The sequence below is a fragment of the Protopterus annectens genome, chromosome 3.part1 (assembly GCF_019279795.1).
Source record: "Protopterus annectens isolate FY-2018-M chromosome 3.part1, PAN1.0, whole genome shotgun sequence".
Taxonomy (NCBI): Eukaryota; Metazoa; Chordata; order Ceratodontiformes; family Protopteridae; genus Protopterus; species Protopterus annectens.
Genome location: NC_056732.1, coordinates 657,541,934 through 657,569,063, shown reverse-complemented (window position 1 = coordinate 657,569,063; position 27,130 = coordinate 657,541,934).

Sequence of the window (27,130 nt, the reverse complement as noted above, 5' to 3'; positions counted from 1 at the left end):
ACCATATTAGGTAAGTGTAAACAAGGTATACATAATAACCTGTTGGCGAATGTATTCACCTCTGACACTCAAATACCGCTATGGTGACTGATGAAAGTGACAGATCTTTCTGTGATATTCCTTTCTCCAGTCAGGTTTCATTCAGATGTCCCAATACAGCTAAATTCAGACATAAGGCAAATGCAGACAAAACTACTGCACAACAGATGATTTTGTATATGTTATAAGGGGAGCGCTACAGAATCTTGAAAGCCCAAAATCATGAAGACCAAAATCCTGAAAGTTCAAAATACTGAAAACTTAAAAATAATCCTTGTTTTCCCGCCTCTCCTCGACTAGTTTAGACCAGTTTACAGGCTCTGCTGTATTCTGGGCTGTGGTGTAGTTCCTGTGTTGTCCATTACCTTACTTGGATAGAAGGAAGTTTCTTTGCTCACCAGTGGGAGTGGGGAGCCTTGAGCAGCCTACCTGTCCCTGTAGGAAGTGAACTCAGCACAAGAGCTGTAGTAATTGGTTATGTTGGACCATTTCTAGCTCTTTTGAAGTTCCCTCTTTAAAATCCACCTCTGGGCGTTTTTTTCTGGCTATACTACTCAGACAAGCTCCTCGTGGTCCCGCAGAGTGGTCCTAGCTACAGAGAACTCAGAAAAGCAACTACTTTCTGGATTTAAGTATCTTTGCTGTTTTTTTACTTGAAATATATTCTCTAGCTTACCCTAAACAAGCTTAAACTGTTTTTTAGCTGTTTGCTGCCTTATTTAATATCTGCACTTAAAGTTACATTTTAGTCGAATTTGATTGAAAGTTTGTTTGTTTGTTTAATTTAACTGTTGAGGCTGCCCAATAAAGTGTGCTAGCCTGTGTAAATGATTTATTACTGTTTCTGCATTTTCTGTGTGTTTCTATCGAAAAACAAAAAAAAAACAAAAAAATAATCCTTGTTTTCCCACCTCTCCTCGACTAGTTTAGACCAGTTTACAGGCTCTGCTGTATTCTGGGCTGTGGTGTAGTTCCTGTGTTGTCCATTACCTTACTTGGATAGAAGGAAGTTTCTTTGCTCACCAGTGGGAGTGGGGAGCCTTGAGCAGCCTACCTGTCCCTGTAGGAAGTGACCTCAGCACAAGAGCTGTAGTAATTGGTTGTTTTGGACCATTTCTAGCTCTTTTGAAGTTCCCTGTTTAAAATCCGCGTTTGTACGGCTTTGCGCAGTTGTGCGCATAGCACAGCGCCGGTTAAACTAGGTTAAACTTCTTCTGGCTCCGCCAAGTCTGCTCTTCAAATTTTCCCTTAAAGAAGCTCTACTCTTAGTATAATCAGACTACTCGCTATATTATAAGCCTAGCACTTGTTCTCAAAACTTCTCTACTAAGTAAGCACTCTCATACTAAGTAAGCACTACATCCACCTACCACCCATGTGAATATCCACTTCCCTTAAAGGCACAGCACTCCCTTATACTGTTCTAGCATGTTGAGTAGTAGATTACTGGCATCCTCTCCAGTTCAGCTGGTTAATCTGGGTATCTTGAGACAATTTTTATTTTATTTATTTTATTTTACATTTGTTGACCGGGAAAGTCTGACTGGACACATGTCCATTTTCAGCGGAGGCCCGGGGAGAAAAGCTCCAATAGTACATAGTAGGTTACAAAAAGTTCCAATAGTACATAGTAGGTTACAACAATGTTTGACAGCTAACATACGATTGTAGTTATGCACTAAATACCCAGGGAAGAAAAAAAGTTACATTAGTATGTACAATAACAATTATAAAGAGAAAAACAAAGCATCATATAGTTAGTATACACAGGTAAGAAAAAGTTACATTAGGATGTACAGTGAACAATTATTATAAGAAACAAACCTACAAGTAGTTAGTTTCAGGGGGAGAGTAGATGGCTTGAGGCCTAGGAGGATAGTAATTTCACTGAGGAGGTTGAGGGGGAGCTATGGGTTAGTCTGGATTAGAACATTGGCAAAGCCAGTGGGATTTGAAGTGGTGGGAGAGGCCATTTCTGAAAGTATTTAGGGAGGTTGATTCGATGAGACTAGGTGAAAGAGAGTTCCATATTTTACCCACTGTGTTTGAAAACAGAGAGTCACCTCCTGAGTTACAGGATTTGATTGTCTGTGCGAGTAATCTGTGAGATGATCTTAGTCTATTTAGGTTGGTATAAGGGGTAATTATTCCAGACAGGCCGGGAGTGTTTTCAGGTTGAGAGAGTATTTTGTAAGCAATAATAAGTTGCTTCTGTAGAAGTAGATTTGGTAGTTCTATCCAACCTAGGTTCTGAAGATTAGTACAGTGATGGGTTTTGTAGGGCAGGCCTGTGGCAAATCTTGCAATATGATTATAACAACAAGAGAGTTTAGATAGATCCGATTTGTTGGGATTTGTAAGTATGGGGGAGGCATACAAGAGGGTAGAAAGGAGATGGGTGCGAGCAATGGCAACTTTAGCCGTGGGAGTCAGAAAAGATTTTATTCTATAAAGGGACCCCAGTTTCTTATTAACAGTTTTGATAGTTTGGTTGATGTGCACATCAGATCTGAGTTTGTTGTCAATGGTAACCCCTAATAGCTTGGTATGAGGGTCGGGGTGATGGTGGTTCCATTGTTGGATTGTACACAAAAGGGAAAAGTTGGTGTTTTATGGGTAGGATGGAAGAGTAGCATTTTCGTTTTTTTGGATTAAGAATCAGTTGGCGTTCTGATAACCAATTCTCAACTGCAGTGAAACAGTCTTGAGTTTTGGATAATAGAATAGTTGGGGATCTATCTGAGCAAATTAAAGTCGAGTCATCAGCATATTGAATACATGTAGACTCTGGGATGACTTTGTTAAGATCATTAATAAAGATGGAAAATAGAAGAGGGCCAAGTATGGAACCTTGGGGGACTCCTATGGTGTTGGGTATGAGGTCGGAGAGCTTGCTTTGCCAGAGCACAGCTTGTTGCCTATCAGAAAGATAGGCATGAAACCAGTCTAGGGTTTTGCTATCTAGATAGAGAGTTTTTAGGGTTGCATGCAAGAGTTTGTGGTTGACCATATCAAAAGCTTTTGATAGGTCCAAGAAGAGGGCTGAAGAAATTTTTTGTCATTCGGTTAAGATTGATAGTGTTTGTGAAAGAGAGGAGAGCGGTAGTAGTGCTATGTTTGGGCCTGAAGCCATGCTGGGAGTTGGTTAGCAGGTTTTCCTGAGTTAGGTAGTGGATGAGTTGTTTGTGAATACTTTTTCCATGATTTTTGCCAGTGGTGACAAAATGGCTATTGGTCTGTAGTTTGAGAGGTCAGTGGATGAGCCACCTTTATGGAGGGATGACATGGGAGATTTTCCATATGGAGGGATTGTGGATTCAGTTATGGTCCGATTAATTAAGATTGAGATGGGATAGGCTATAACATCCGCAGCTTTTGTAGAAAGTCTGCTGGAAGTAGGTCTGCCGAGAGTGGTTGGCTTTAGTTTCCTTAGTAAGGATCGGATGTATGCAGTAGGGACAGGTTGTAGGTTGAATAACGTGGTCTTCTGGGTGGGACTTGTGGTTAGGGAGCAGGGGCTACGTGTTGGTTGGCTAAGGATTTGATCACATCGATGAAGAAGGTATTAAAGGATGTGGCCACTTCATCTGGGTTTTTCATAGTTAGGTTTGCTGGTGTGGGGTGGAGGACCTGCCTGGATGGAGAAGTTTGTTTATTCCTGTCCAAAACTTTTGGGGTTGTTTTGATGTTTATGTTGTAGTTGGAAATAGTAGTTCTTTTTGTCCATTAAGATAGATTTTTTGTGTCATTTCTTAGTTTTTGGAAGTTGGTACGGTCTAGGGGTGTCTTGGTAGTACGCCATTTATTCCATGCTTTGTTTCTAGATTTGATTTTGGCTGTGGAGTCTTTTGATAGCCATGGTGCTATGAGAGCTTTTGTTTTGATTAACCGTTTGGGGGCATGTGTGTCAAGTATGTTTAGAAATGTGGAGTTAAATTTTATTACAGCTTCTTCTAGTGGGAGGTGTTTTAGGATTGACCAGTTACAGGACTGCAGCTCATTTCGGAATCTAGTGATGTCAAAATGTTTGGTGCTTCTAACAGTTCTGAGTACAGGGAGGTGGCAGCTACCACTTTTGCTTTTTACCATATAAGTAATGAGGTGATCACTGAGCTCATTAGTAATAGTCCCAGATTTATAAGTTTCAGGTTTATGGTTAGTGAGTATCCAGTCTAGGATACTTTCTTTTTGTTTGTTGCTGCCAATTCTAGTAGAGGTGGTAATATTTTGTGAGAAGCCATGGAGATTGATATTGGTTGGGTCTGTCTCTGACACACATTGATTCCAGTCAAAGTTGACATCTCCCAGAATTATGGTTTCTTGTGGGAAGTTATTTGTCAGCCAACTTAGAGTGTTCTCAAGAGTGTCAGAGTTGTTCCCAGGGGGAATATAGATTACGATTAGGTTAATACCTTTTTCTTTATTTAGTTGTAGTTTTAGGGTTGTTAATTCTACGTTGGGTATTTGCGGTGGCTGAGTGGGGTGTAGGGTAACGTTGAGTATGCTTTTGAAGAGCACAGCAGTACCACCACCTAGTTTTTTGAGGCGATCGGTCCTGTATATGTTGTAGCCAGGTGGCAGGATTTCGTTATCTTTGGTCTCTGGTTTGAGCCAGGTTTCTGTGAGACACATAATGTCAGGGAGGTAAGTTGCTAAAAGAGCATGTAGATTATGAATTTTATTATTTAGGCTTCTAATATTAAGGTGGCAAATAAGAAGGGAGTCAGGAGGTCTTGGAAACAAGGATGTTTTATTTGCACTGTCATTTGATGGAGGGCCTGGGTTTGGATGTATGTCTCCATCTATATTTATGTTTTTCTAAGATACATTATTAGCTTCATCAGTTTATGTAGTAGTTTATCTATGTTTTGGATTTGGGGTAGATTATGTTTGGTTTATAGGAGTAGTGGAAGTGAGTAAGCGGTGTTTTGTTGATTAGGTAGTGAGTAGGGTGATTAGTGTTGATCAGAAATGTGGGAGTACTAGTTTGGTACTTTGGATAATGAAAACCTGGGTGTGTCTGGGACTCGTATATAGTTAGCAGGTATAGTGTGATAAGAATTGGTAGGGTGAGAGTTACAGTTTTTTGGGCTGGTATAGTGATATGGGGTGTTAAGGACTTCATACTGTTGCTTGATTGGTTATAAGATAGTTAGTGTAGGTGGTTTGGTATTGGTTGGGGGAGAGGCGGGGTGGGGAGTGAGGCAGTGTGATTTGTGAGCCTAGTGGACTTGGAGGGGCAGTGAAAGAGGTGGGCCAAGAGTTTTGAGTGGCTAGAAATAAAGGAGGGGTGTGGTTAGTTAAGTATAAATTTAGGGGTACTGGGGGCGGGTGGGATACGGGGGCAGGGTGGGGTGCGGAGCGAGCCCGAGCGCAGTGAGGGCGAGCAGAGCGGGGTTAATCACACTCCACACAGAGCAAGTCCAGGTAATACACTAGTAGATGTTTTTTCCTTGCTACAGGGCTCTACAAGTGAAGCATAATAGTAGCTGCACTTTTGCTTATAGTTTGGGACTAGCTCCTCTGTTTTTACTCAGAATTCACACTAATTTTCCAAGTAAGTGAGGAGAAGATACTGTTGTTTGTGTCTTACTGCTGTGTGTGAAACCCAGTTCGCAAGCTAGTTTAGGGGATACTTTACAATGTAAAATACATTAGTAGCTTTCATTTTAGTAGGATATTGATCTTGTAGATGAAAGTGTTTGGTAGATAGTATAGTTCTGGGCTGTTGGTAGATAGTTTAGTTCTGAGCTGTTCTACACTTTAGGTATCGCTTTCTTCCTTAGCGCGATATTGAGAGGGAGGTCGGGGGAGATTACAGGACAGTACCTGAACAAATAAAAAGAAAAACATTCAGCTTGCTTTTAGAGTTATTAATTGCAAAGCTATAAAGTAGAGTTAGGGTACAGGTTTCAATGCAGTTTGTATGTAACAGAGCCTAGAGCAGGGGATTGAACTCCCTTTTAAACTTAATTGCAATCCAACAAGTATATAAAGATCTGTTAGCAAGCTGAGCCAACAGGTTAATGGAACAAACACAGTCGTTTTGCGAGTTGACTCACTCTATCATTCAGGATAAATGCAACACATTTTAGACTTCATTATTGCCCTGAAAAGACCAGTCGCTAATAATTGAGCAGTTTGGTTACAAAGGACACTTCGCTATTTTTGCTTAGTTATTCCTAATACTGAAACACATCAATGTCCTTAAACACAGCAGTCGCTGATAGTGTCCTCTTTCAATTTAACATAGTAATTCAAATATAACTGTTTAAAGTAGTCAAAAACAAACAATTCACAGAGTGCCTTTTACCTAGCAGGTGACGCTACTAGTGGGTACACGCTACCTCTGAGTGAGTAACTGCGTGAGAAGGTAGCGAGACGCTGAATACAGTTTGTGAGCTAAATTATTCTACAGTGTGGTCGTAGCTGTAAGAGCTACACTTAGATCACATTTATAACTGAACCATCTGTTAGAATTACACTTTAGGATGCGCTGTAATTTATAATTATAAATACATTGGTTTTATGTGATGTTACATACCCCTGAGATGTGCCTACAAACTTAGATTGCAACACAGCAGTAAATGACTAAAAATGGCGGGCTCTTAGGGAGTTATGATACCTCGCATTCGTCATAGGCAGGGGGTGGGGGTTAATCCCACTCCACACAGAGCAAGTCCAGGTAATACACTAGTAGATGTTTTTTCCTTGCTACAGGGCTCTACAAGTGAAGCATAATAGTAGCTGCACTTTTGCTTATAGTTTGGGACTAGTTCCTCTGTTTTTACTCAGAATTCACACTAATTTTTCAAGTAAGTGAGGAGAAGATACTGTTGTTTGCGTCTTACTGCTGTGTGTGAAACCCAGTTCGCAAGCTAGTTTAGGGGATACTTTACAATGTAAAATACATTAGTACCTTTCATTTTAGTAGGATATTGACCTTGTAGATGAAAGTGTTTGGTAGATAGTATAGTTCTGGGCTGTTGGTAGATAGTTTAGTTCTGAGCTGTTCTACACTTTAGGTATCGCTTTCTTCCTTAGCACGATATTGAGAGGGAGGTCGGGGGAGATTACAGGACAGTACCTTGTAGATGAAAGTGTTTGGTAGATAGTATAGTTCTGGGCTGTTGGTAGATAGTTTAGTTCTGAGCTGTTCTACACTTTAGGTATCGCTTTCTTCCTTAGCCGATATTGAGAGGGAGGTCGGGGGAGATTACAGGACAGTACCTTGTAGATGAAAGTGTTTGGTAGATAGTATAGTTCTGGGCTGTTGGTAGATAGTTTAGTTCTGGGCTGTTCTACACTTTAGGTATCGCTTTCTTCCTTAGCGCGATATTGAGAGGGAGGTCGGGGGAGATTACAGGACAGTACCTTGTAGATGAAAGTGTTTGGTAGATAGTATAGTTCTGGGCTGTTGGTAGATAGTTTAGTTCTGAGCTGTTCTACACTTTAGGTATCGCTTTCTTCCTTAGCGCGATATTGAGAGGGAGGTCGGGGGAGATTACAGGACAGTACCTTGTAGATGAAAGTGTTTGGTAGATAGTATAGTTCTGGGCTGTTGGTAGATAGTTTAGTTCTGAGCTGTTCTACACTTTAGGTATCGCTTTCTTCCTTAGCGCGATATTGAGAGGGAGGTCGGGGGAGATTACAGGACAGTACCTCGTAGATGAAAGTGTTTGGTAGATAGTATAGTTCTGGGCTGTTGGTAGATAGTTTAGTTCTGAGCTGTTCTACACTTTAGGTATCGCTTTCTTCCTTAGCGCGATATTGAGAGGGAGGTCGGGGGAGATTACAGGACAGTACCTTGTAGATGAAAGTGTTTGGTAGATAGTATAGTTCTGGGCTGTTGGTAGATAGTTTAGTTCTGAGCTGTTCTACACTTTAGGTATCGCTTTCTTCCTTAGTGCGATATTGAGAGGGAGGTCGGGGGAGATTACAGGACAGTACCCCTGAGATGCGCCTACAAACTTAGATTGCAACACAGCAGTAAATGACTATTGTCTCATGTACACAGACAACCCTCTCCTCCTCCCAACAAACACAAATACATGTGAGAGATGCAACTATATAGCCAAACTGGAGGCTGAACTCTCTCAACTCAGGGCTGGCATGACCAGACAGGAGGAGATGGTAACCACACACACAACAAACCCAGTCCCACATAGACTGACCACAACTGCAAACCAAACACATAAAAACACAAAGACATACTCGGAGGCTCTAATAAAAAACTTACCAAAACAACAGAGGCTCCCAAAGCAGACATCCAAAAATCCACCACCCCAAAACAAAACACATGCAACATATACTTCAATAAATCAGTGTGTCAATCAATCACAGCCCTTAAGGCCAAACACCATGCCTGATACACTAGTAATAGGTGACCCTATATTCAGACACACTGATGTCCCGCTTACCAGGCTGAACATGGAGAGGGTGACTGTGAGCTGCCTATCGGGAGCTAGGATCCGCCACATAACATGCACACTCAGGTCACTCCAAAGCAAGTACAAATATGACTCCGTCATTGTCCATGCTGGCGTGAATGACCTGAGATGTACCTCCCTGGACTACATGAAAAGAGACATAGAGGAGCTCTCTGATTATGTAGCCCAGGCTGGTATGACTCTGACCCTGAGCAGCATCTTGCCCTCACCAAGAATGATGCCACAATACAAAGACAAGATGATCAACTTTAATAATTGGCTCAAGTACTGGTGTCATTCTAAGGGGATCCAATGTCTGTCTGCCTGAGATGACATGTTGGACAAGCCACGCTGCTTCGCAAGGGACGGCTTGCACCTGTCACCACTGGGCTTCCGGTATTGGGTAAGGCTCTTGCCACCCCCATAGTGCCTTTTTTAGGCAAGGCTCAAAAGACAAACCCACCTCCTTAGAAAACAAAAATGGAAAAAAACTAAGGGTAATGCTGCTCAACGCCAGAAGTCTAAATCTCAAGATGCAGGCACTCGATGCACTCCTCAGTATGGAGAACATTGACATCTGTGCAGTAACTGAAACCTGGTTCAAGGCTCCTGAGAGCACCCCAGCACTACCAGGCTATACCTCGTATCATGCTTTTTGGCCCCAAAACCCGGGCCGAACCACAAAGGGAGGGGGAGTGTACATATTCATCAAGGACATCCACACCTCCAGGTTAGTAGCAACACATGAAGCATCGGAGACCATACAGGTGCAACTAACCATAGGCAAAACTGCTATACAACTGGTAGCATGTTACAGACCACCCTCCCAATCTCAGGAACCCCACTCAGCCTTCCTAAAGACATTGGAGGATATGAATGTATCACAAAATACCATCATACTGGGAGACTTCAACTACCCTAACATAGATTGGGTACATTATTCTAGCCCTAACACCCTAGCCCAAAGGTTCCTGGAATTCATAAATTCAAATGCACTGGAACAACTAGTCACCTCTCCCACTAAGGGAGATAATATACTAGACCTGATCATCACAAACATGGGGACAAAATGCTCCACACCGGAGGTATACCCCTCACTAGTGAGATTTGACCACAAACTAATCACCCTGGATATACATATCCCACCTCCACCCCCAGCACAAAAGACCACAGTGAAAAACTTCTCAAAAACAGACTTCACTCTTCTTAAGACTGAGATGGTATCCTTTAAGCCCACTGGGCCAGTGGATACCACATCCCACAATGCTGAATCACAAATGCTTTCTATGGACATCTCCAAGAATGCATGGATCATGCAATCCCAAATAATTCCAAGTCCCTCTCCACCAAAGGCAAGCGTCCTGTCTGGTGGACCTCAGCCATTAACAAATTGTATAACAAAAGAAGGAAGCTACTGCACGACAGAGCAAAATCCCATAAAGGGAAGACATCTCTGATCAACACTAGCAGAAAACGACGTTCTCTCATAAAAACATCCAAGGCTAACTTTGAGAGAAAAATCGCTAAGGACACTAAAGGTAACCACAATGCCTTCTTCAGCTATGTTAGAAACCTGGGCGGAAACCCTCAGATATGCTCAGAGTTAGTTCACAACAACAAAAAATACACTGAACCCACAGATATTGCCAACATTCTGGATGACAGGTTCAGTGCAAATTTCTCCCCTCTCTCACCACCAAAAGAAGAAATACTTATCCCAGCCGAATGTAATCTCCCTGTCATCTCAGATGTCCAGGTGAGAGCCGCCCTCAGCAAAGCTAAACACACAGCATCAATGGGACCTGACGGTATCCCGGGTTGCATGCTACGTGAACTCCAAGAGGAGCTAATCCCACACATAAAAATGCTATTTAACCTTAGCCTTACTACAGGATATGTACCTGAACACTGGCGTACAGCAACAGTGGTCCCACTCCACAAAGGGGGTACCTCTGCAGACCCTGGGAACTACCGCCCCATAAGCTTAACCAGCCTGGACTGCAAAGCTATGGAAAGAATCATTATGGAACTCATAAACAGAGACACTGGGGACCTACAGACACTTGACCCCACCCAGTTCGGCTTTGTAAAGGGCAGATCCTGCCTTTTGAACCTGGTTGACATTTTCGAAACGGTCACTAGAGCCATTGATGAGGGCAAAGCAGTCCATACAGCCTACCTGGACTTGGCTAAGGCCTTCGACACAATACCCCACCCAGGCATCATAGATAAGCTCAGCAGCTTAAATGTAAACCCTTATGTCACTAGATGGGTTGCAAACTGGCTAAAGGACAGAACCCAGAAAGTTAAAATTGCTGGAGCAATGTCAGACTCAAAGCCAGTCACAACTGGTGTCCCACAGGGATCTGTCCTGGGAACCCTCTTGTTTGGCATTTATTTCTCAGATGTTAAAGCAAACATGGGAGGGTTGTGGCTGACAAAGTTCGCAGATGACTGCAAACTAGGCGCCATAGTCGACACACCAGCAGACACATACATCCTACAAAAAGGCCTCACAGAAACGGCCAACTGGTGCCGGAGTCATGGCCTTAAACTAAATACCAAAAAATGTATAGTCATCCCCTTTGGGAAAAACAAAGTACCCACAAATTATCGCATAGACAGCAACCCACTGAGTATGGAAAAAGTAATCAGAGACCTAGGGACCCAAGTCGACAGTGACCTCTCATTTGACACCCACGTTGCCAAAGTGGTTAGAAAGACTTTCTACCTTGCACACCTTATCATGGAGGGATTCACATCCAGATCCAAGGATGTCATTGTACCCCTATACTCCTCCCTCATCAGACCCATGATTGAGTACAATGCCCAATTTGGTATGTACCTCACCCAGCATTTGCAACAGCTGGAGAGACCACAAAAGTACCTCACCAAGAGGATCAAGGGTCTCCAACATATGTCTTATTCTGCCAGACTAAAGAAACTCCAGCTCTATTCAGTAGCATACCGCCTGCTCAGAGGTGATCTCTGCCTGACGTACAAGGCCATGTCCAATCAGGAACTGATGGACACGCTCCACCTCAAAAAATCCAAATCCATTAGAACCACAAGAGCTAAAGAGTTAAACCTCGGCACAAGTATGAATAGGACATGCTGGAGGGATAGATTCATAACCCAGAGGCTTCCCATGCTCTGGAACAAGATCCCAGTTCATGTTAGGCAGAGCCCCTCACTGACTCTCTTCACGAGAAATTGATGAGTGGATGGGAGAGCGTAAGTTTACCCTAGGGGTCACATCTGTGTCCCTACTAAACAGGGGCACAGTAAACTAATTCTATTATATAAGGGGACCTTCACTGTGTCACTACTAGACAGAGGCACAGTATTCTAAATCTATTCTGTGCATTTTTGTACCATTTCATGAGGTGGCGAAAGCCACATCACTATGGCTAGGCTTACAAATGCCCCAGGGCAGATAGCCTAGTACTAAACTATGAAACTATGAAACTATAAGAATCAAATGCAATCTTGTTAAGCTTTGACAACATAATCATGTGGTATGGCTGTAGAAGCAGCTTTGGAGAAATTAGTTTTAGGCACAGTTGTGCATTAATGTTTATTATTCTGAGCTGAAGCCAATAATAAATAAATAAATAAAAATACATTTGCAATTATTAAAAACATTGTTTCAAACTTATAAGAATGCCTTGCAAGTTGTTGCTTGTCTTTTCCTGGTTAGGGGTCTCCACAGCAGAACTCCAGTCCACTAATGATTGGCAGTAGATTTTTATGGTGCCGAGTTGCCAGCCCTATGCCTAACTTTCAGCGAAGGCACGCCCATTCACACATGTCGTATGGAGGCCACTCAACCACGGGGAGGACATGCAGACTCCACTCAGAAGGCACTCCAGCTGAGAATTGAACAGGAGAACCTCTTGCTGTGAGGCAACAATGCTACCTCTGTACCACCGCGGCTTGGCATATGCTGATAAAATCACTAAATTTTAGTGTCAGATCTTTGGGAGGCTTTGATTTAATCATTTTGCAATACAAGTGACTTAAAATCTAATCCTGATGTCTGAAATGCTGGGGCTTAGCATACTTAATTACTTTTGAAACCCTTGTCTACATGATGCCTTTTTATAATAGCTGTTTAAATGATATAGAAATGGCAATATTTAGTATATTAAATGCTATTTGTAAGACTAAGTTCATGTGATTAGTGAAAATAATACTTCAGTAATATCTTAAAAGTTGTATGGTATACAATGATGAGAAGAAAAGGAGGGTATATTTCTGAATTCTGAGCAATAATTTGGTAAATAGCATATGGGTTATATCACTAACTAGTAAGCAGGGGTTTATGAGTGGCTCAATGTTTGACTTATGACATAGTCCTCTTACTATTTTTCCCAAGTTATTCAATTATTGGTATAATATAATAAATACTCCAACCACATTTTCTGACACTTTTAATAAAGCAAGAATTACTACCTAGAGTGTCACTACCCAGCATTCTCAGCCACAACTATTATCACTCATTATTGCGAGTGACACAAATAACTTACCTCAGTGCCATCCTTGTCCTCATACAATACAACTTCACATGAAGTAACTTCAATATTTGTACAGCTCATACATCATAGATTTTTAATTCTGTACCTTAGCCTTTGTTATTGATGCAGGCTATCACTGCACTATACTTTCACTTAATGCAGTTCAACTGAACCGTCAGTTTTCTCTCTGACATACCATACTGTTGTACAAACATTGAATCAACTATTGTGCAAATGATCGACCTTCTAGATCTATAACTGTAAATGCCACTATTTTGACTCAAAACTGTATTGACAAGAAAGTGCACAGCATGTTTTCTGCTTATATATGAATCAACTGTTTTGTAACTGACTGAATCGCTTTGTAACTGTCTTTGCCATTTGGCCCAGGTCACGCTTAACATATTCACTGGAATGAAGACTAAAATGTTGGTGCTTTGTAATAAACTTGGGTATAGTCACTGAATCTGCCAGCCAAGTGGGTAAGTATTTACAGGGTCAGGATTGCATAGAGGTGTTTTAGTGACCATCTAATCATTGTTAGTGAACTGACACATTATTAAAATGAACCACACAAATTCATTGTGTCAGCATAGAACCCTGGTACATATATCATGAAAGGTTTGGTTGTATTGTATGGCAAGGACATCGTTGATGTAATTTCTTTATTTTTCAGTTTATGGAAGGCTGCTGGAGAGGGGGAAGAGAGGGGTCTGTTATTTTTCCCCCTATTTAAAGTCATTACAGAACATACCAGACATATAATTGCCTGTGATTTCATGAGGGTTTTTTATTTAGTAATCTATTATATGTTTTAAAATTTTAAGGTTTGTTTATTTACTAGATGGATGGAAGGAAGAAGTATCATTTATAAAGGTGACATATGGGACTATGTTTCACTGTATCAGTGTAATGCCATTGCTGGGATAAATTCACTGGGATGATCGGATGTTGGAAGTCTCTAAATCATGACATGCATGTGGTGGAAAGGGTTGTCATCATTTGTACTAAAGGAAGCAGCTATATTAGTAAAGAAGGGGGTTTGCTCAGCTTTTGTTGGAAGAAAGTAGCTAAATTGATAAGGGTGACATTTTGGTGGACCATTTGTGGGTCTTGTAAGACAGCCTTTGGTGGTTATCCGAATGTGTGACAGCAAAGTGAAATTTCTGCAGCAGTTAGCTCTTATGAGAGTTTGAGTAAATTGTGAAACTATCTTTGATAGGTGCCATGTAAATCATTGGAGAGTTGCTGTCCAGTTATCTGGCTACCATGTGCGGTGTGAGGTTTGTCAGAACTGACAAAGCCTAATATAAACAATGCCAGAGGAATTTCTGAAATTAGCTGAGTCCAGACTCATATTAAGAGTTGGATTTCTCAGATTGCAGGTATTCCCACATGAGATGGGTGTGGAATTGTTAGGAGGGATTGCACTGGCACTGTGATGCTTGGGGCTTGGCAGCGAGGGAGTCACTAATTAGGGCAGTTTTTGCATTGGGCAATCTAGTCACTTTTGGCAGATGTATGTCTGTCCATAACTTGGAGGTTTCTCATGCTTGTTCTGGATTTGTTCTGAGCTAGTAAGGGGTGTGTTTGTTTTGTATGTAGGAGATAGAGGAGGTCCTCCATGGTGTTGTCGTAGTGCAGCACCAGTATATTGCCTTGGTTCTTTATAACTTGGAACAAATGGGCACAAGGTTGCATGCTTTTTAATACCTCATAATTAATGTTATTTATGAGTCTCAGAGGACAGTTAACAGGTGATTAGTTTATTGATAGAATAGGTGGTAAGCTTGCCTAGGTTGTGTGGTACTGGGGGTGCAGGGCTATGGGCTGCTGTAGAGGCTGTGCAGGTGATGAACAGGTTAGGCTCCTGGCAACTCTTACCGCTGTCATTAAGAAGTTGGTTATGTGTACGTAGGGAATTTACAGTTTTCCTTTCTTTTTTGGATGGGGAAGCGCAGTGTGGGCAACAGTTGGTGACCTGAAGGAAATGAGGTCAAAAGGTGACAGAGGCTGTGACAGTACATGTCCTGGATGGCAGACTGATGTGCAATGAGGTCACAGATGGGCAGCACAGAGTGAGCAACATTCAGTGGCCTGAATGAGGTGGATCCGAAAGGTTATAGATTTGGCTGGGGTGGATGTCCTGGTTGCTGGAGTGGTACACATTGAGGTTGCCGGTATTTTTACATTATTCAGAGACCAATAAGGCATGCCAGAGTTGGTGAAGTTTACGTTGGGTCACCAGCAAGGTCATCCAGAGGGAGGTGCAGTGTTTGCAGCTGCCAGTCCCTGGAAGAAAGTGAAATAGAGAAGGATTGGATTTTGCTATGATGGATGTTCTGGCTGCTGGAGTGCTACATAATGAGGTTGCAGGTAATCTTACTTTTAGGCATTCATTAACATATGTCAGAGTGGTGCAGTTTGGGAGTGGTAGGTGGACAGGAGTGAATGAGGTGCATCAAGGATAGGCCGATCCAGGTTGTGATCATTCATCAGAGGTCCCCTCCCCACAGGTGGGATTAGAGTCACCACAATTTGAGGCTTGGTGGGCATGATATCTGGGTTTACGTTTTCGTGACAAGCCTATGCAGATGTGTTGCACTGCAGCCTGTGCCACATTGATAGTTAGCACTACTTTTCACTGGGTTGACAACAGCAGGTAGCAAGCCAGAAGAAGGTATGTTATCTGGATTCATTTTAAGACTAGGTGAAGTGTGTGACAGAGCATTGCAAGGTATGCAGTGGGTTGGGGATATGTGAGGAACTGGGTTTCATTTGTTTAAAAGTTGAAGGTCCAGGCAAGGCTTTGTGTTTCTGAAAGTCACTAGTGGTTGTCGACTATGGTTTAATTTACTGGATTTGAATTAAAAAAAAAAATGGTTGAGGGGTGGCATTTCGGGACAAGGGCAGTTTAAGGATGTTATGGAGCTCTTCAGGCTTCTGAATATTTTATATTTTGGAGTGAATAGTTTTTGGTTCATGGGCTTGCAGAACGGAGGGACATGGATGAGGAATGTACAGGATGGAAGGGCTTTGAAAGAAGGATCTTAATGTTTGGAGTTAGTTTCAGTTTGTTTGGTGTTGAAGGTTTAGTAGGGGAAGTTGTGGGGGAAATGGTTAATTTTCATTTAGACAATGGGCAATGGTATGAGCCCTCAGTGCTCTCAGGTGAGGTGTCATATTGACGTGGAGGGATCCGATGCGGTGCTGGATTCTGGAGCAGCTCTTGATAGGAAGGTGTATGGTAAGCCTTTGCATGATTTTGTTTATTTATGTTTAGGCTAGGGACAGGATAAGGCAGTTCATTTATCCAAACAGGATTTAGCTTTATTTAGTATAGTCACACAAGTAACAGGGTTATGTGGCTTCACTAAATCTTGGGTGGTGGTTCATATGTTTGAGGGGTTGGGGAAGGTTTGTTAGTATAAGGATTGACAGATTATGGCAATTGACAAGGTAAGTTTTCAAGCATGGATTGGTGTTGGTAAATGAAGTTTCATTAGGTTACACTTCGGGACAATTGCTTTCTGGATGTGTTGGAGTCATTAAGAGGGTGGTTAGTTGGTTAGCAAATGCTATGTTGACAATTAGATATTTTCCTTTCATAGTGCTTACGGTGGCTGGATTACTATTAAACTGATCTTTTACAAAGGAATTCTCATTCGGTCATTATTATATCCTTTGGGCAGCAAAAAGACAATGCAGTTTGAGCAGAATGGCATCCACTTGGGCTTGTTTTGTTTTGGATGCCATAGGCCTGTTTAGTGTTTGGTGGTACATTTGGTAGGTAATGTTTTTGGAATAATTACAAAGCTACCATTGGTAGCTGGGATAAGTGAGAGTATGTTTGATTTACAGAGGTTATACAAGGGTATAGGTATTATGCTGCCATTGGAGTGGGATCATCAGTTAACAGCAGCTGCTTAAGCAACTGGATGCATTAGCAATTTCTATGATAGGTATCTGAGATGTTGATAGAGATCTAGTTTTGTTCAGAGGACTGAATACACCAAATAATATTTGGAGTGCACCAAATGACTTTGATTTAGCCTTTTATATGGTTGGGTTTGTTTTGAGGATTTGTTGGGAGCTTTGGAATGAAGAAGAGGGAACAGCCTGATCAGGCTGGTGGGCAGAGAAGAGGGCCAGGCTTGTGTCTCTTCTGTTCCCCCTCTGGTGTTGGAGGTTTATTTCAATGAGTTGGGAAATGCAAATGAGTGGTTGGATGCTGCTTGACAGGTAAAAGTAAGGAAGTGGAGGTGAGGATGCTGCTTATTTGGTTGGATGGTTATTTCAATGAGTTGGGGAATTCAAGTGAGTGGTTGGACACTGCTTGATAAGTAAAATTAAGCGAGCGGAGGTAAGGATGCTGCGTACTTGGTCACATTGAGCGGGGTCATGCGGCCCTAAGTTAACTGTTATATGGATGTTTAAGCTGTGAATAATAAATGAAAATATTAGTTGGCCAATGAACTTATGCGTATGGAATTTTAATAAAGGTCGTCAAATGGCATTTGGTGGGATGTGTGTTTATTGAAGAGGACTGGGATAAATGAGGTTTGGTAACAAGCCAATTTGTCCAGGGACATCTTCAAGTGGCGGCTTAGTTAGAAATAGGGATGAGTTTTATGGGGATAAGGGAAGAAGCTAGTGGGGGGAGCTAAGTAGGAAAGTAGGATTGGGAGGAAGTGAGGTAAGAGTAGGGAGGGGTGTAATAAGTTTTGTGAGAGTGTAACTGGCAAGGAATCACATTTTGGTGTGAACTTGCTACCCACCTTCTCTCCCTTTTTAGAGCATTGGGGATGGTGTGTGTTCTTTGGGGGGAGGTGAAGAAGAGAGCCAGGCATGTCCCTCTTCTGTTCCTCCTCTGATGTTGGAAGTTTATTTCAATGAGTTGGGAAATGCAAGTGAGCGGTTAGACATTGCTTGACAAGAAAAAGTAAGGAAGTGGAAGTGAGGATGCTGTTTATTTGCCTGGATTGTTATTTCAATGAGTTGTGAATTTCAAGTAAGCGGTTGGACGTTGCTTGATAAGTAAAAGTAAGCAAGCAGAGGTAAGGATGCTGCTGACTTGGTCAAGGTGAGTGGGGTCACGCGCTCTAAATTAACTGTTATATGGATGTCTATGCCATGATTAATAAATGAAGATATTGGTTGGTCAATGAACCTATGTTTGTTGAATTTTAATAAAGTTAGTCAAATGTCATTTGGTGTGATGTGTTTTTATTGCAGGGGACTGAGGCAAAGTAACACTGCAAATCAATGCATAACACAGAAGAAGTCAGGTATGGAAAATTAAGTAAATCCCTGTTTTGCTGAATTGAGAGTGTGTTGAATGAAACCTAAAAGAAGGAAGGAGATCTCAAAAAGCATGTATCTCTGAAATTACCTGAAATAAGATGTGCATGCCTCTGTAAAGCAGTCTGTGCAACGGTTTATTGTTATACATATATTGTGGATTGTGACATATTCCGGATCTACACTTCTACACAAACAAAAATAAATGACTTATAAATACAATTTCCTAGTCCAAGATGTACATTAAAGCCTACGTGCCTTAAACAAACACTTCAGAAAGTCTTCTCTTCAATTTTCCCTTACAACTAGACAAACGTTCAACTTAAGCACTCAAACCATTCACTTCTCATCCCGGCACTTGCTCAAAATTCATAGCAAGAACTAATAAACCTTAGCACTAGACCCCCCCCTATACTGTAGAGAAGGACAAGGCTTTCCATTTGACATTACCAGCCAATCAGTAAAACAGTTCACTGTACCTACCCAGGCATGTCCAAAGTGCAGTGTCAGGTGTACTCTCTGGTCCAACTTGTGAATCTGGGCATTTTGAGGCAATATTACAATTGCCTCATGTACACAGACAACCCTCTCCTCCTTCCACCAAATACTAATACATGTGAGACATGCAATTATACAGCCAAACTGAAGGCTAAGCTCTCTCTCAACCCAAGACTGGACCAGGCAGTCAAGAGGAGAAGGGAATTACTTGCATCACACCACCAGTCTCACATAGACCTATGAAACCAACACCAGCAAAAAACACACATAAATACACGAAAACATACTCAGAGGCTCTAAATAAAAATCTGCAAAAGCAACAGAGACCTGCAAAGCAGACATCCAAGCAACCTCCACCCCCCAACACAAACCATGAAACACATACTTCACAAAACCAGTCTGCCATGCAATCACAGCCCTTAAGGCAGAATAACATACCTAACACACTAGTAATAGGTGACGCTATAATTAGGCACATTGACATCCCACTCACTAGGCTCAACAAGGAGAAGGTTACTATTAGCTGCCTGTCAGGATCCAGGATCCGCCACATAACACAAGCATTCAGGTCACTCCAGAACAAGTACAAATATGACTCTGTCATTGTCCATGTTGTTGTGAATGACCTGAGCCATACCTCCCTGGACTACATGAAAAGAGACATGGAGGAGCTCTCTGATCACGTAGCCCAGGCCAGTATGACCCTGACCCTGAGTAGCATCCTGCTCTCACCAAGAATAATACCACAGTATAGAGAAAAAAAATATAAATTTCAACAATTGGCTAAGCTTCTGGTGTCATTCAAAGGGGATCCAGTGTCTGCCAGCCTGGAATAACATGCTCGACAAACCATGCTACTTCACTAGAGATGACTTGCACCTATCACCCTTAGGCTTTTGAATACTGGCTAAGGCTCTTGCTACCCCCATAGTGCCTTTTTTAGGCAAGGCTCAAAAGACAACCCCACTGCTGTAAATAGCGCAAGTAACAAAAAACTGAGGGTAATGCTACTCAATGCCAGAAGTCTAAACCTCAAAATGCACGCACTCGAGGCACTCCTCAGTATGCAGAAAATCAATGTATGTGCAGTAACAGAAACCTTGTTTAAGGCTCCAGAGAGCACCCCAAGCACTAACAGGCTACAACCCATACCATACATTTTGGCCACAAAACCTGGACCGAAATACAAAAGGCGGGGGAGTATCCATATTTATCAAGGATACCCACACCTCCAGGTTTGTGGCACAGCACGATGCTTCAGAGATCATCCACGTGTGACTAACAATGGGCAAAACTGCTATTCAAATTATAGCTTGCTACAGATCACCTACCATGTCCCAGGACCATAACTCTGCATTCCTGGAAACACTGGGAAACATAAAGGTCCTACCAAACACCTTGATATTGGGTGATTTCAATTACCCAAAAATTAACTGGGAAAACAACTCGAATACAAACTCCCTTGCCTAACATTTCCTAGAATTTATAAACTCAAATGCCCTGGATCAACTGGTCAACACCCCCACCAGAGGTGGCAACATATTGGATCTGGTCATCACCAACATGGACGACCGGTGTTCCACACCAGATATAAACCCCTCGTTGGTTTGATCTGACCATAAACTAATCACTCTGGATATCCACATTCTGCCACCACCTCCGGTCAAAGAAACCACCGTGAAAATCTTTTCAAAAGCAAATTTCACATTACTTAAGACCGAGGTGATAAGTTTCAAACCTCCCATGTTAAAGGATAATCCTGTCCAAGGTGCAAAATCCTTTACTAATGCACTCTACGGGCACCTACAAGAATGCATGGATCATGCTATCCCAGACAAAACCAAGACTCAGTCCTCCAAGAAAAGGAACCCAGTCAGGTGGACCCCTGCCATAAACAAGCTATACAATAGAAGGAGGAAACTAGTACAGAAAAGAGTAAAATCCCAAGTAGGGAAGACATCCCTGATCAGTATCAGCAAGAAACTACGTTCCCTCATAAAATCATCCAAGGCTAGCTTCGAAAGAAAAATTGCCATGGACTCCAAAGATAACCACAAGGCATTCTTTAGCTATGTCAAGAATCTAAGTGGCAATTCTCAGATCTGCTCGGAGTTAGTGCAGAATGGCACAAAATACACTGAGCCAACCGATATAGCCAACATCTTGGCAGCAAGTTCAGTGCAAACTTCACCCCCCCCTCACCCCCAAAAGGGCCCATAACTATACTAGAAGAATGTAGTGCCCCTGAAATCACCGACACTCAGATTAAAACAGCCCTCCCCAAAGCCAAAAACACAGCATCAATGGAACCAGACAGTGTCCCTGGCTGTGTCCTACACAAGCTCAAAGATGATCTAACCCCTCACCTAAACACACTGTTTAAACTCAGCCTCTCCACAGGCTATGTGCCCACAGAGTGGCACACAGCAATGGTTATTCTGCTCCACAAAGGTGGAACCACAATGGACCCCGGGAACTACCGCCCTAAAAGCCTGACTAGCTTGGTCTGCAAAGATATGGAGTGCATCATCATGGATCACATTAACAGAGACATTGGGAACCTCCAAACACTGGACCCTACCCAGTTCACCTTTGTTAAGGGCAGATCATGCCTCCTAAACCTGGTGGACATCTTTGAGACAGTTACCAAGGCTATAGATGAGGGAAAGGTGGTCCACACAGCCTACCTAGACCTCGCAAAGGCCTTCAACACCATTCCCCATTCAGGTATTATAGACAGGCTCACCAGCCTGAACATAAACCCCTATGTCACGAGATGGGTTTCCAACTGGCTCACAGACAGAACCCACATTGTAAGAGTTGTGGGAGCTAGGTCTGACTCTAAACCGGTTACAAGTGGCATTCCCCTGGGCTCAGTCCTAGGTACAGTAAATCACAGGAGGACTATGGCTAACCAAGTTTGCAGATGACTGCAAACTAGGGGCTATAATTGACTCTCTGGCTGACACAGACATCCTCCAAAAGGGTCTCACTGAGACAGATACCTGGTGTCAAAAACCATGACTTCAAGCTAAATGGCAAAAAGTGCATAGTTATTCCCTTTGGAAAAAACAAAGTACCCACAAACTATCACATTGGTGGTAGCCCCCTAAATACGGAAGATGTAATAAGGGATCTGGGGACCCAAGTAGATAGTAACCTCTCCTTTGATAATCACATTGCCAAAGTATTTAGAAAATCCTTCTATGAGGCCCACCTAATCACAAAAGGGTTTGCATCCAGATCGAAAGAGGTCATTGGGCCCCTCTACACATCACTTATCAAACCCATAATAGAGTACAGTGCCACATTTGGGATGTACCTTACAAGACACCTGCAACAACTGGAAAGACCGCAGAAGTACGTCACCAAGAGGATCACTGGCCTTAAGTAGATGCCCTATGCAGCTTGACTGAAGAAACTCCAGCTGTACTCGGTTGCATACCGCCTACTCAGAGGTGATCTCTGCCTGATGTACAAGGCCATGTTCAACCCAGAATTGATGGACATGCTCCACCTAAAGAAAACCATATCCCCTCGAGCCACATGCTCCAGGGATCTAAACCTCACCACAACAATAAGTAAGATGTGCTACAGGGATAGATTCCTGTCCCAGAGACTTCCCATGCTCTGGAACAAGATTCCAGTCTACATTAGGCAGAACTCTTCGCTAACCCTCTTCAAGAGAAACCTTGACAAGTGGATGGGAAACAGAAAGTTTACCCCAGGGATCACTTCAATGGCTCTGCTGAACAGAGGCACAGGGAACTAATCTAAGGGGGCAGCGAAAGCCAACGCATTCCAGCTAGGCTTATAAATGCCTTTGGGCAGGCAGCCTAGTACCTACCTATGAACCTAAGAAACTATAAAATACATCCCTGTTACATTAGCAGAAAAAAAAACAAGAGTGTATAAATAAATTAGTCTTAAGTAAATTAAAAAAAAAGAATATTGCCAGGCTATTTAAAATTTAGAAAAGTAATCATGCCAAGAAACTGAAAGAGCAGAATACCTCACAGCACTTAGAAAAGTATATAAAATGATTTAATTTTCTGCAAAACACAGGTAAGAAGAATTAAAGTGTAGCACTTGCATTAGTTCTGAATTGCGCTGTATTGGGACATCTACTGAATGAAATGTGATTGAAGCGGGTAATATGATGGAAACCTCTGTCAGTCCCATTGTTATTGTTCAGTATAGAGGTATGTGTCTCTCAGAGGTGAGTACATTCACTGGCAGTTTATTATCTATGTCTTGTCCATACCTATCTGATATGGACTATAGTTTTTAGAGCTCATTATACATATATAGACAGCAAAGTAATCACAGATGGCACTAGATGAAGATAAAAGTTACAGGCAGATGTTCAGATCACAGGATATCAGTGAAGTGCTTGCTGCAGTAAAAGCCATTAAAATATACTGAGAGATCAACATAAGAAACCTACATTTCAAATGGACAGATAGCAATGCAACATTAGTGACTAAGGAATAAAAGACTGCTTTCTAATAGTTTTAATAACAAAAGTGATAAGCAACTGAAACAACATAAGAGACAATAATCCATGTGATTTATGGATAGTGGAACACTGCACATCAAAGCATAACACACAAGAAATCAGGTATGGAAATAAATTAAGTCCCTACTTTTCTGCATTTGGCATGTACACTATGAAATCTAACAGAAGGAAGGGAAATCTCAAAAAATATGTATCACTAAAATTGTTCACCCGCAGAAAGGTTTGCATGTGTGTGTCAAGCTGTCTGTGCAACATATTATGCATACATTCTGAATTGTAAAGCTAAGATCCACACATATGTACACAGAAAAACACATAATAAGGCATTACATTAATGGAAGACATATAGAAGACCTCAATGGAAGTGTGACTTTATAATTTACAAGCCCTGAACATACACTTGATAATACATCCCCATCATGTCAGGATAAAAAAAGAGTGAACAAATAAGACAGTATTAAATCAATTCATTAACAGTATATTAACAGCTTACTTATAATATAGAAAAGTATTCTTGCCAAGAAACTGAAAGAGAAGAAGACAAAACTGTGCATATAGCATACATAAAATAATCTGTTGCTCAGCAATGCACAGGTAACAAAAATTAAACAGCAGCACTTACTTTTTGTGTGCACTTACCTTATGTCCGAATTTTGCTGTACTTTGTCATCTGCTAAAACTTGACTGAAGTGAGGAATATCATGGAAACACCTGTCGATCCACCCTGCCGCTCACAATAAAATGATTTATACAAAAACTTGAGTGCATTCACCAACAGGTTATTATGGACACCATGTTAATACCACCTGTTATGTACTGTAGATTTCAGAGTTCATTATACATGCATAGATAGGAAAGCCTTTACAGGAGACACTAGACAAAGATCAAAATTCCAGACACATGACCATTTCCCAAGACATCAGTGAAATGCTTCCTACTAGAAAAGTTCTAAAAATATACTGAGAAATCAAACTAAGAAATCTGCATATCAAATGGATAGAAAAAAATACCACATCAGTGAATAAGAATTAAAAAATTGCTTTCTAATAGTTTAAATACCAGATGTGATCAACATCTGAAATGAGAAAGGCAGCAACCCATATGATGTATTGTTAATGTTACACTACACATTAATGCAGAACACAGAAGAAGTCAGGTATGGAAAATAAACTAAGCTCCTGTTTTTCTGCATTGAGCATGTACAGCATGAAGCTAAAAAGAAGGATGGGAAATGTTAAAAAGCATGTATCACTAAATTTTGTCACCTGTGGGAAGATGTTCATATTTTCTTCAAGTGTCGTTGAACTTATTATTATTATTATTATTATTATTATTATTATTATTATTATTATGCACACATTCTGGAATGTAACCTTTTCTAGTGCAAACCAACCAAGGATCTACAAATCCATACACAGCGACACAAGTCATAAGGCAGGACATGAACAGAAAAAGTATGGATACAGGCTCCTGTTCCAAGATGTCATCAGTAGTATGACTTTATACTCTCTAATCTTTGAACATACAGATGAAATAAAACAAAAAAAAATGTCCATTATATTAGAAGAAAAAATGGGTAAACATATATGTCAGTATAAAATAAATTCATAAGCAGAATATTATCGGTCTAACTGAGATGTAGAAAAGTAGTGCAGTGTTGCCCAGAAAGTGAAAGAGCAGCAGAGTTAACAGTGCTTAAAATATATGTAAAATAATCTCAGCAATGCAAAGTTAAAAAGAATTAAAGTGCAGCACTCACCTTCTCTATGAATTCTGCTCTACTGGGACATCCAGTGAATGAAACTTAACTGAAGCAGAGAATATTGAGGAAAGAACTGTCAATCCCATCATGCACTATAGCAGTATTTAACTGTCAGAGGTGAGTACATTCATCAACAGTTCATTACGTGCACTTTGCAAATACCTACCTGACATGGACTATATTATTTGAAAGTGGATATACAGATATAGATAGGAAAGTCATCAGCGGAGGCACTTGATGAAGATCAAAGTTACCGATACACAGTCAGATCCCAAGGCACAAGACATCAGTGAAATGCTTCCTAATGTAAAAGCCATTAAAGAATACTAAGAGATCAAAATAGGATACCGACCTTTCAAAATGACAGGCAAGAATGCAACATCAGTGAATGTGAATCGCTTTGTAATAGTTTAAGTACCAAAAGTGATCAGCAAATTAAAAAACAGAAAAGGCAACAATCCATATGATTTATAGATATATTGCACAATAACACAGAAAAAGTCAGGTACGGAAAATAAACTACGCCCCTGTTTTGCTGCATTGAACATGTGCAGATTGAAACCTAATGGAAGGAAGAGAAATCTCAAAAACATTTATGAAGGAAATTGTTGTGGGAATACTCACATGTCTGTGCCAAGCACTCTATGCAGTTTAATATTGTTGTTATTACTATGCACACATTCTAGATTGTAACCCATGATGGTGCATGACAAGCTAGGATCTACACTTTTGCAGACAGGAAAGAAATTTTACGGCAATACATTAACAATAGGCGCATAGATGCAGGTTCCTATTTCAAGACATCACTAGAAGTAGGATTTTATAGTTTACACGCCTTGAACATATCCTTGATGAATACACTCCAGTTTTATTAGGATAAAAGAGAGTGAACAAATAAATACGTATTAAATAAATTCATAAACAAAATATTACCAGCCTATTTGAAATCTAGAAAAGTAGTCTTGCCCAGAAAGTGAAACAGGAGAAGGTGTAACATATATATATATATATATATATATATATATATATATATATATATATATATATATATGGATCACCTTTATATCCTCGAAATCACGTTTCGCCGACACACTAATCACCGACACCAAAAGACCGACAACAAAAAATACCGACAACGCAAAACACCGAAAACCATTACACCAACACACTACACGTAAACAACACAGTACACTACATAACATATCCACTATCCCTAACCCAAACCCTAACCCTAAGGTCCGACACTACCGCACACTTACCCTACCTGCACCCTAACCCTAACTCACTTACCCACCCCTAACCCCAAGATCCGACACTACCGCACACTCACCCTACCTGCACCCTAACCCTAACTCACTTACCCACCCCTAACCCCAAGGTCCAACACTACCGCACACTCACCCTACCTGCACCCTAACCTTAACTCACTTAACCCACCCCTAAACCCACAGTCCCTCACTATTGCACACTTACCTGTCCGCTCCCTAACACTAAATCCCTCACTCGATCGCACACTTACCGAGTCCGTCGGGTTCTCACCTTGTCGGTCATCTGCGTTGTCAGTGTTTTCGTCCCGTCGGATTCCGTGTCGGCGAAATGCGCTGTCGGGCATCTGAAGGTGTCCCATATATATATATATATATATATATATATATATATATATATATATATATATATAATATTTTGTTCCTCAGCAGCACAAAGGTAAGAAGAATCAATGTGCAGCACTTACCTTGTATCCCAATTTTAGTTTACTAGGACATCTGCTGAATGAAACCTGAATGAAGTGAGGAATATCATGGAAACAATTATATTTATTTTATTTATTTACTTATTTATTGACATTTGTTAACCGGATTTGTCCAACTGGGCTTGTGGCCCATTTCCAGTGGAGACCCGAGGAGAAAAGCTCCAGTAGTACATTTTAAACAAGTACAATTTTAAACAATATTGATATAATAGCAGTTATAGCAAAGAGATTCACATATCTTGGGATACATGTATAAAGTTAAAGTTGCATTAAAAAGAAGCTAAGTAACAATTTTACACTGATATAGTTCAATAG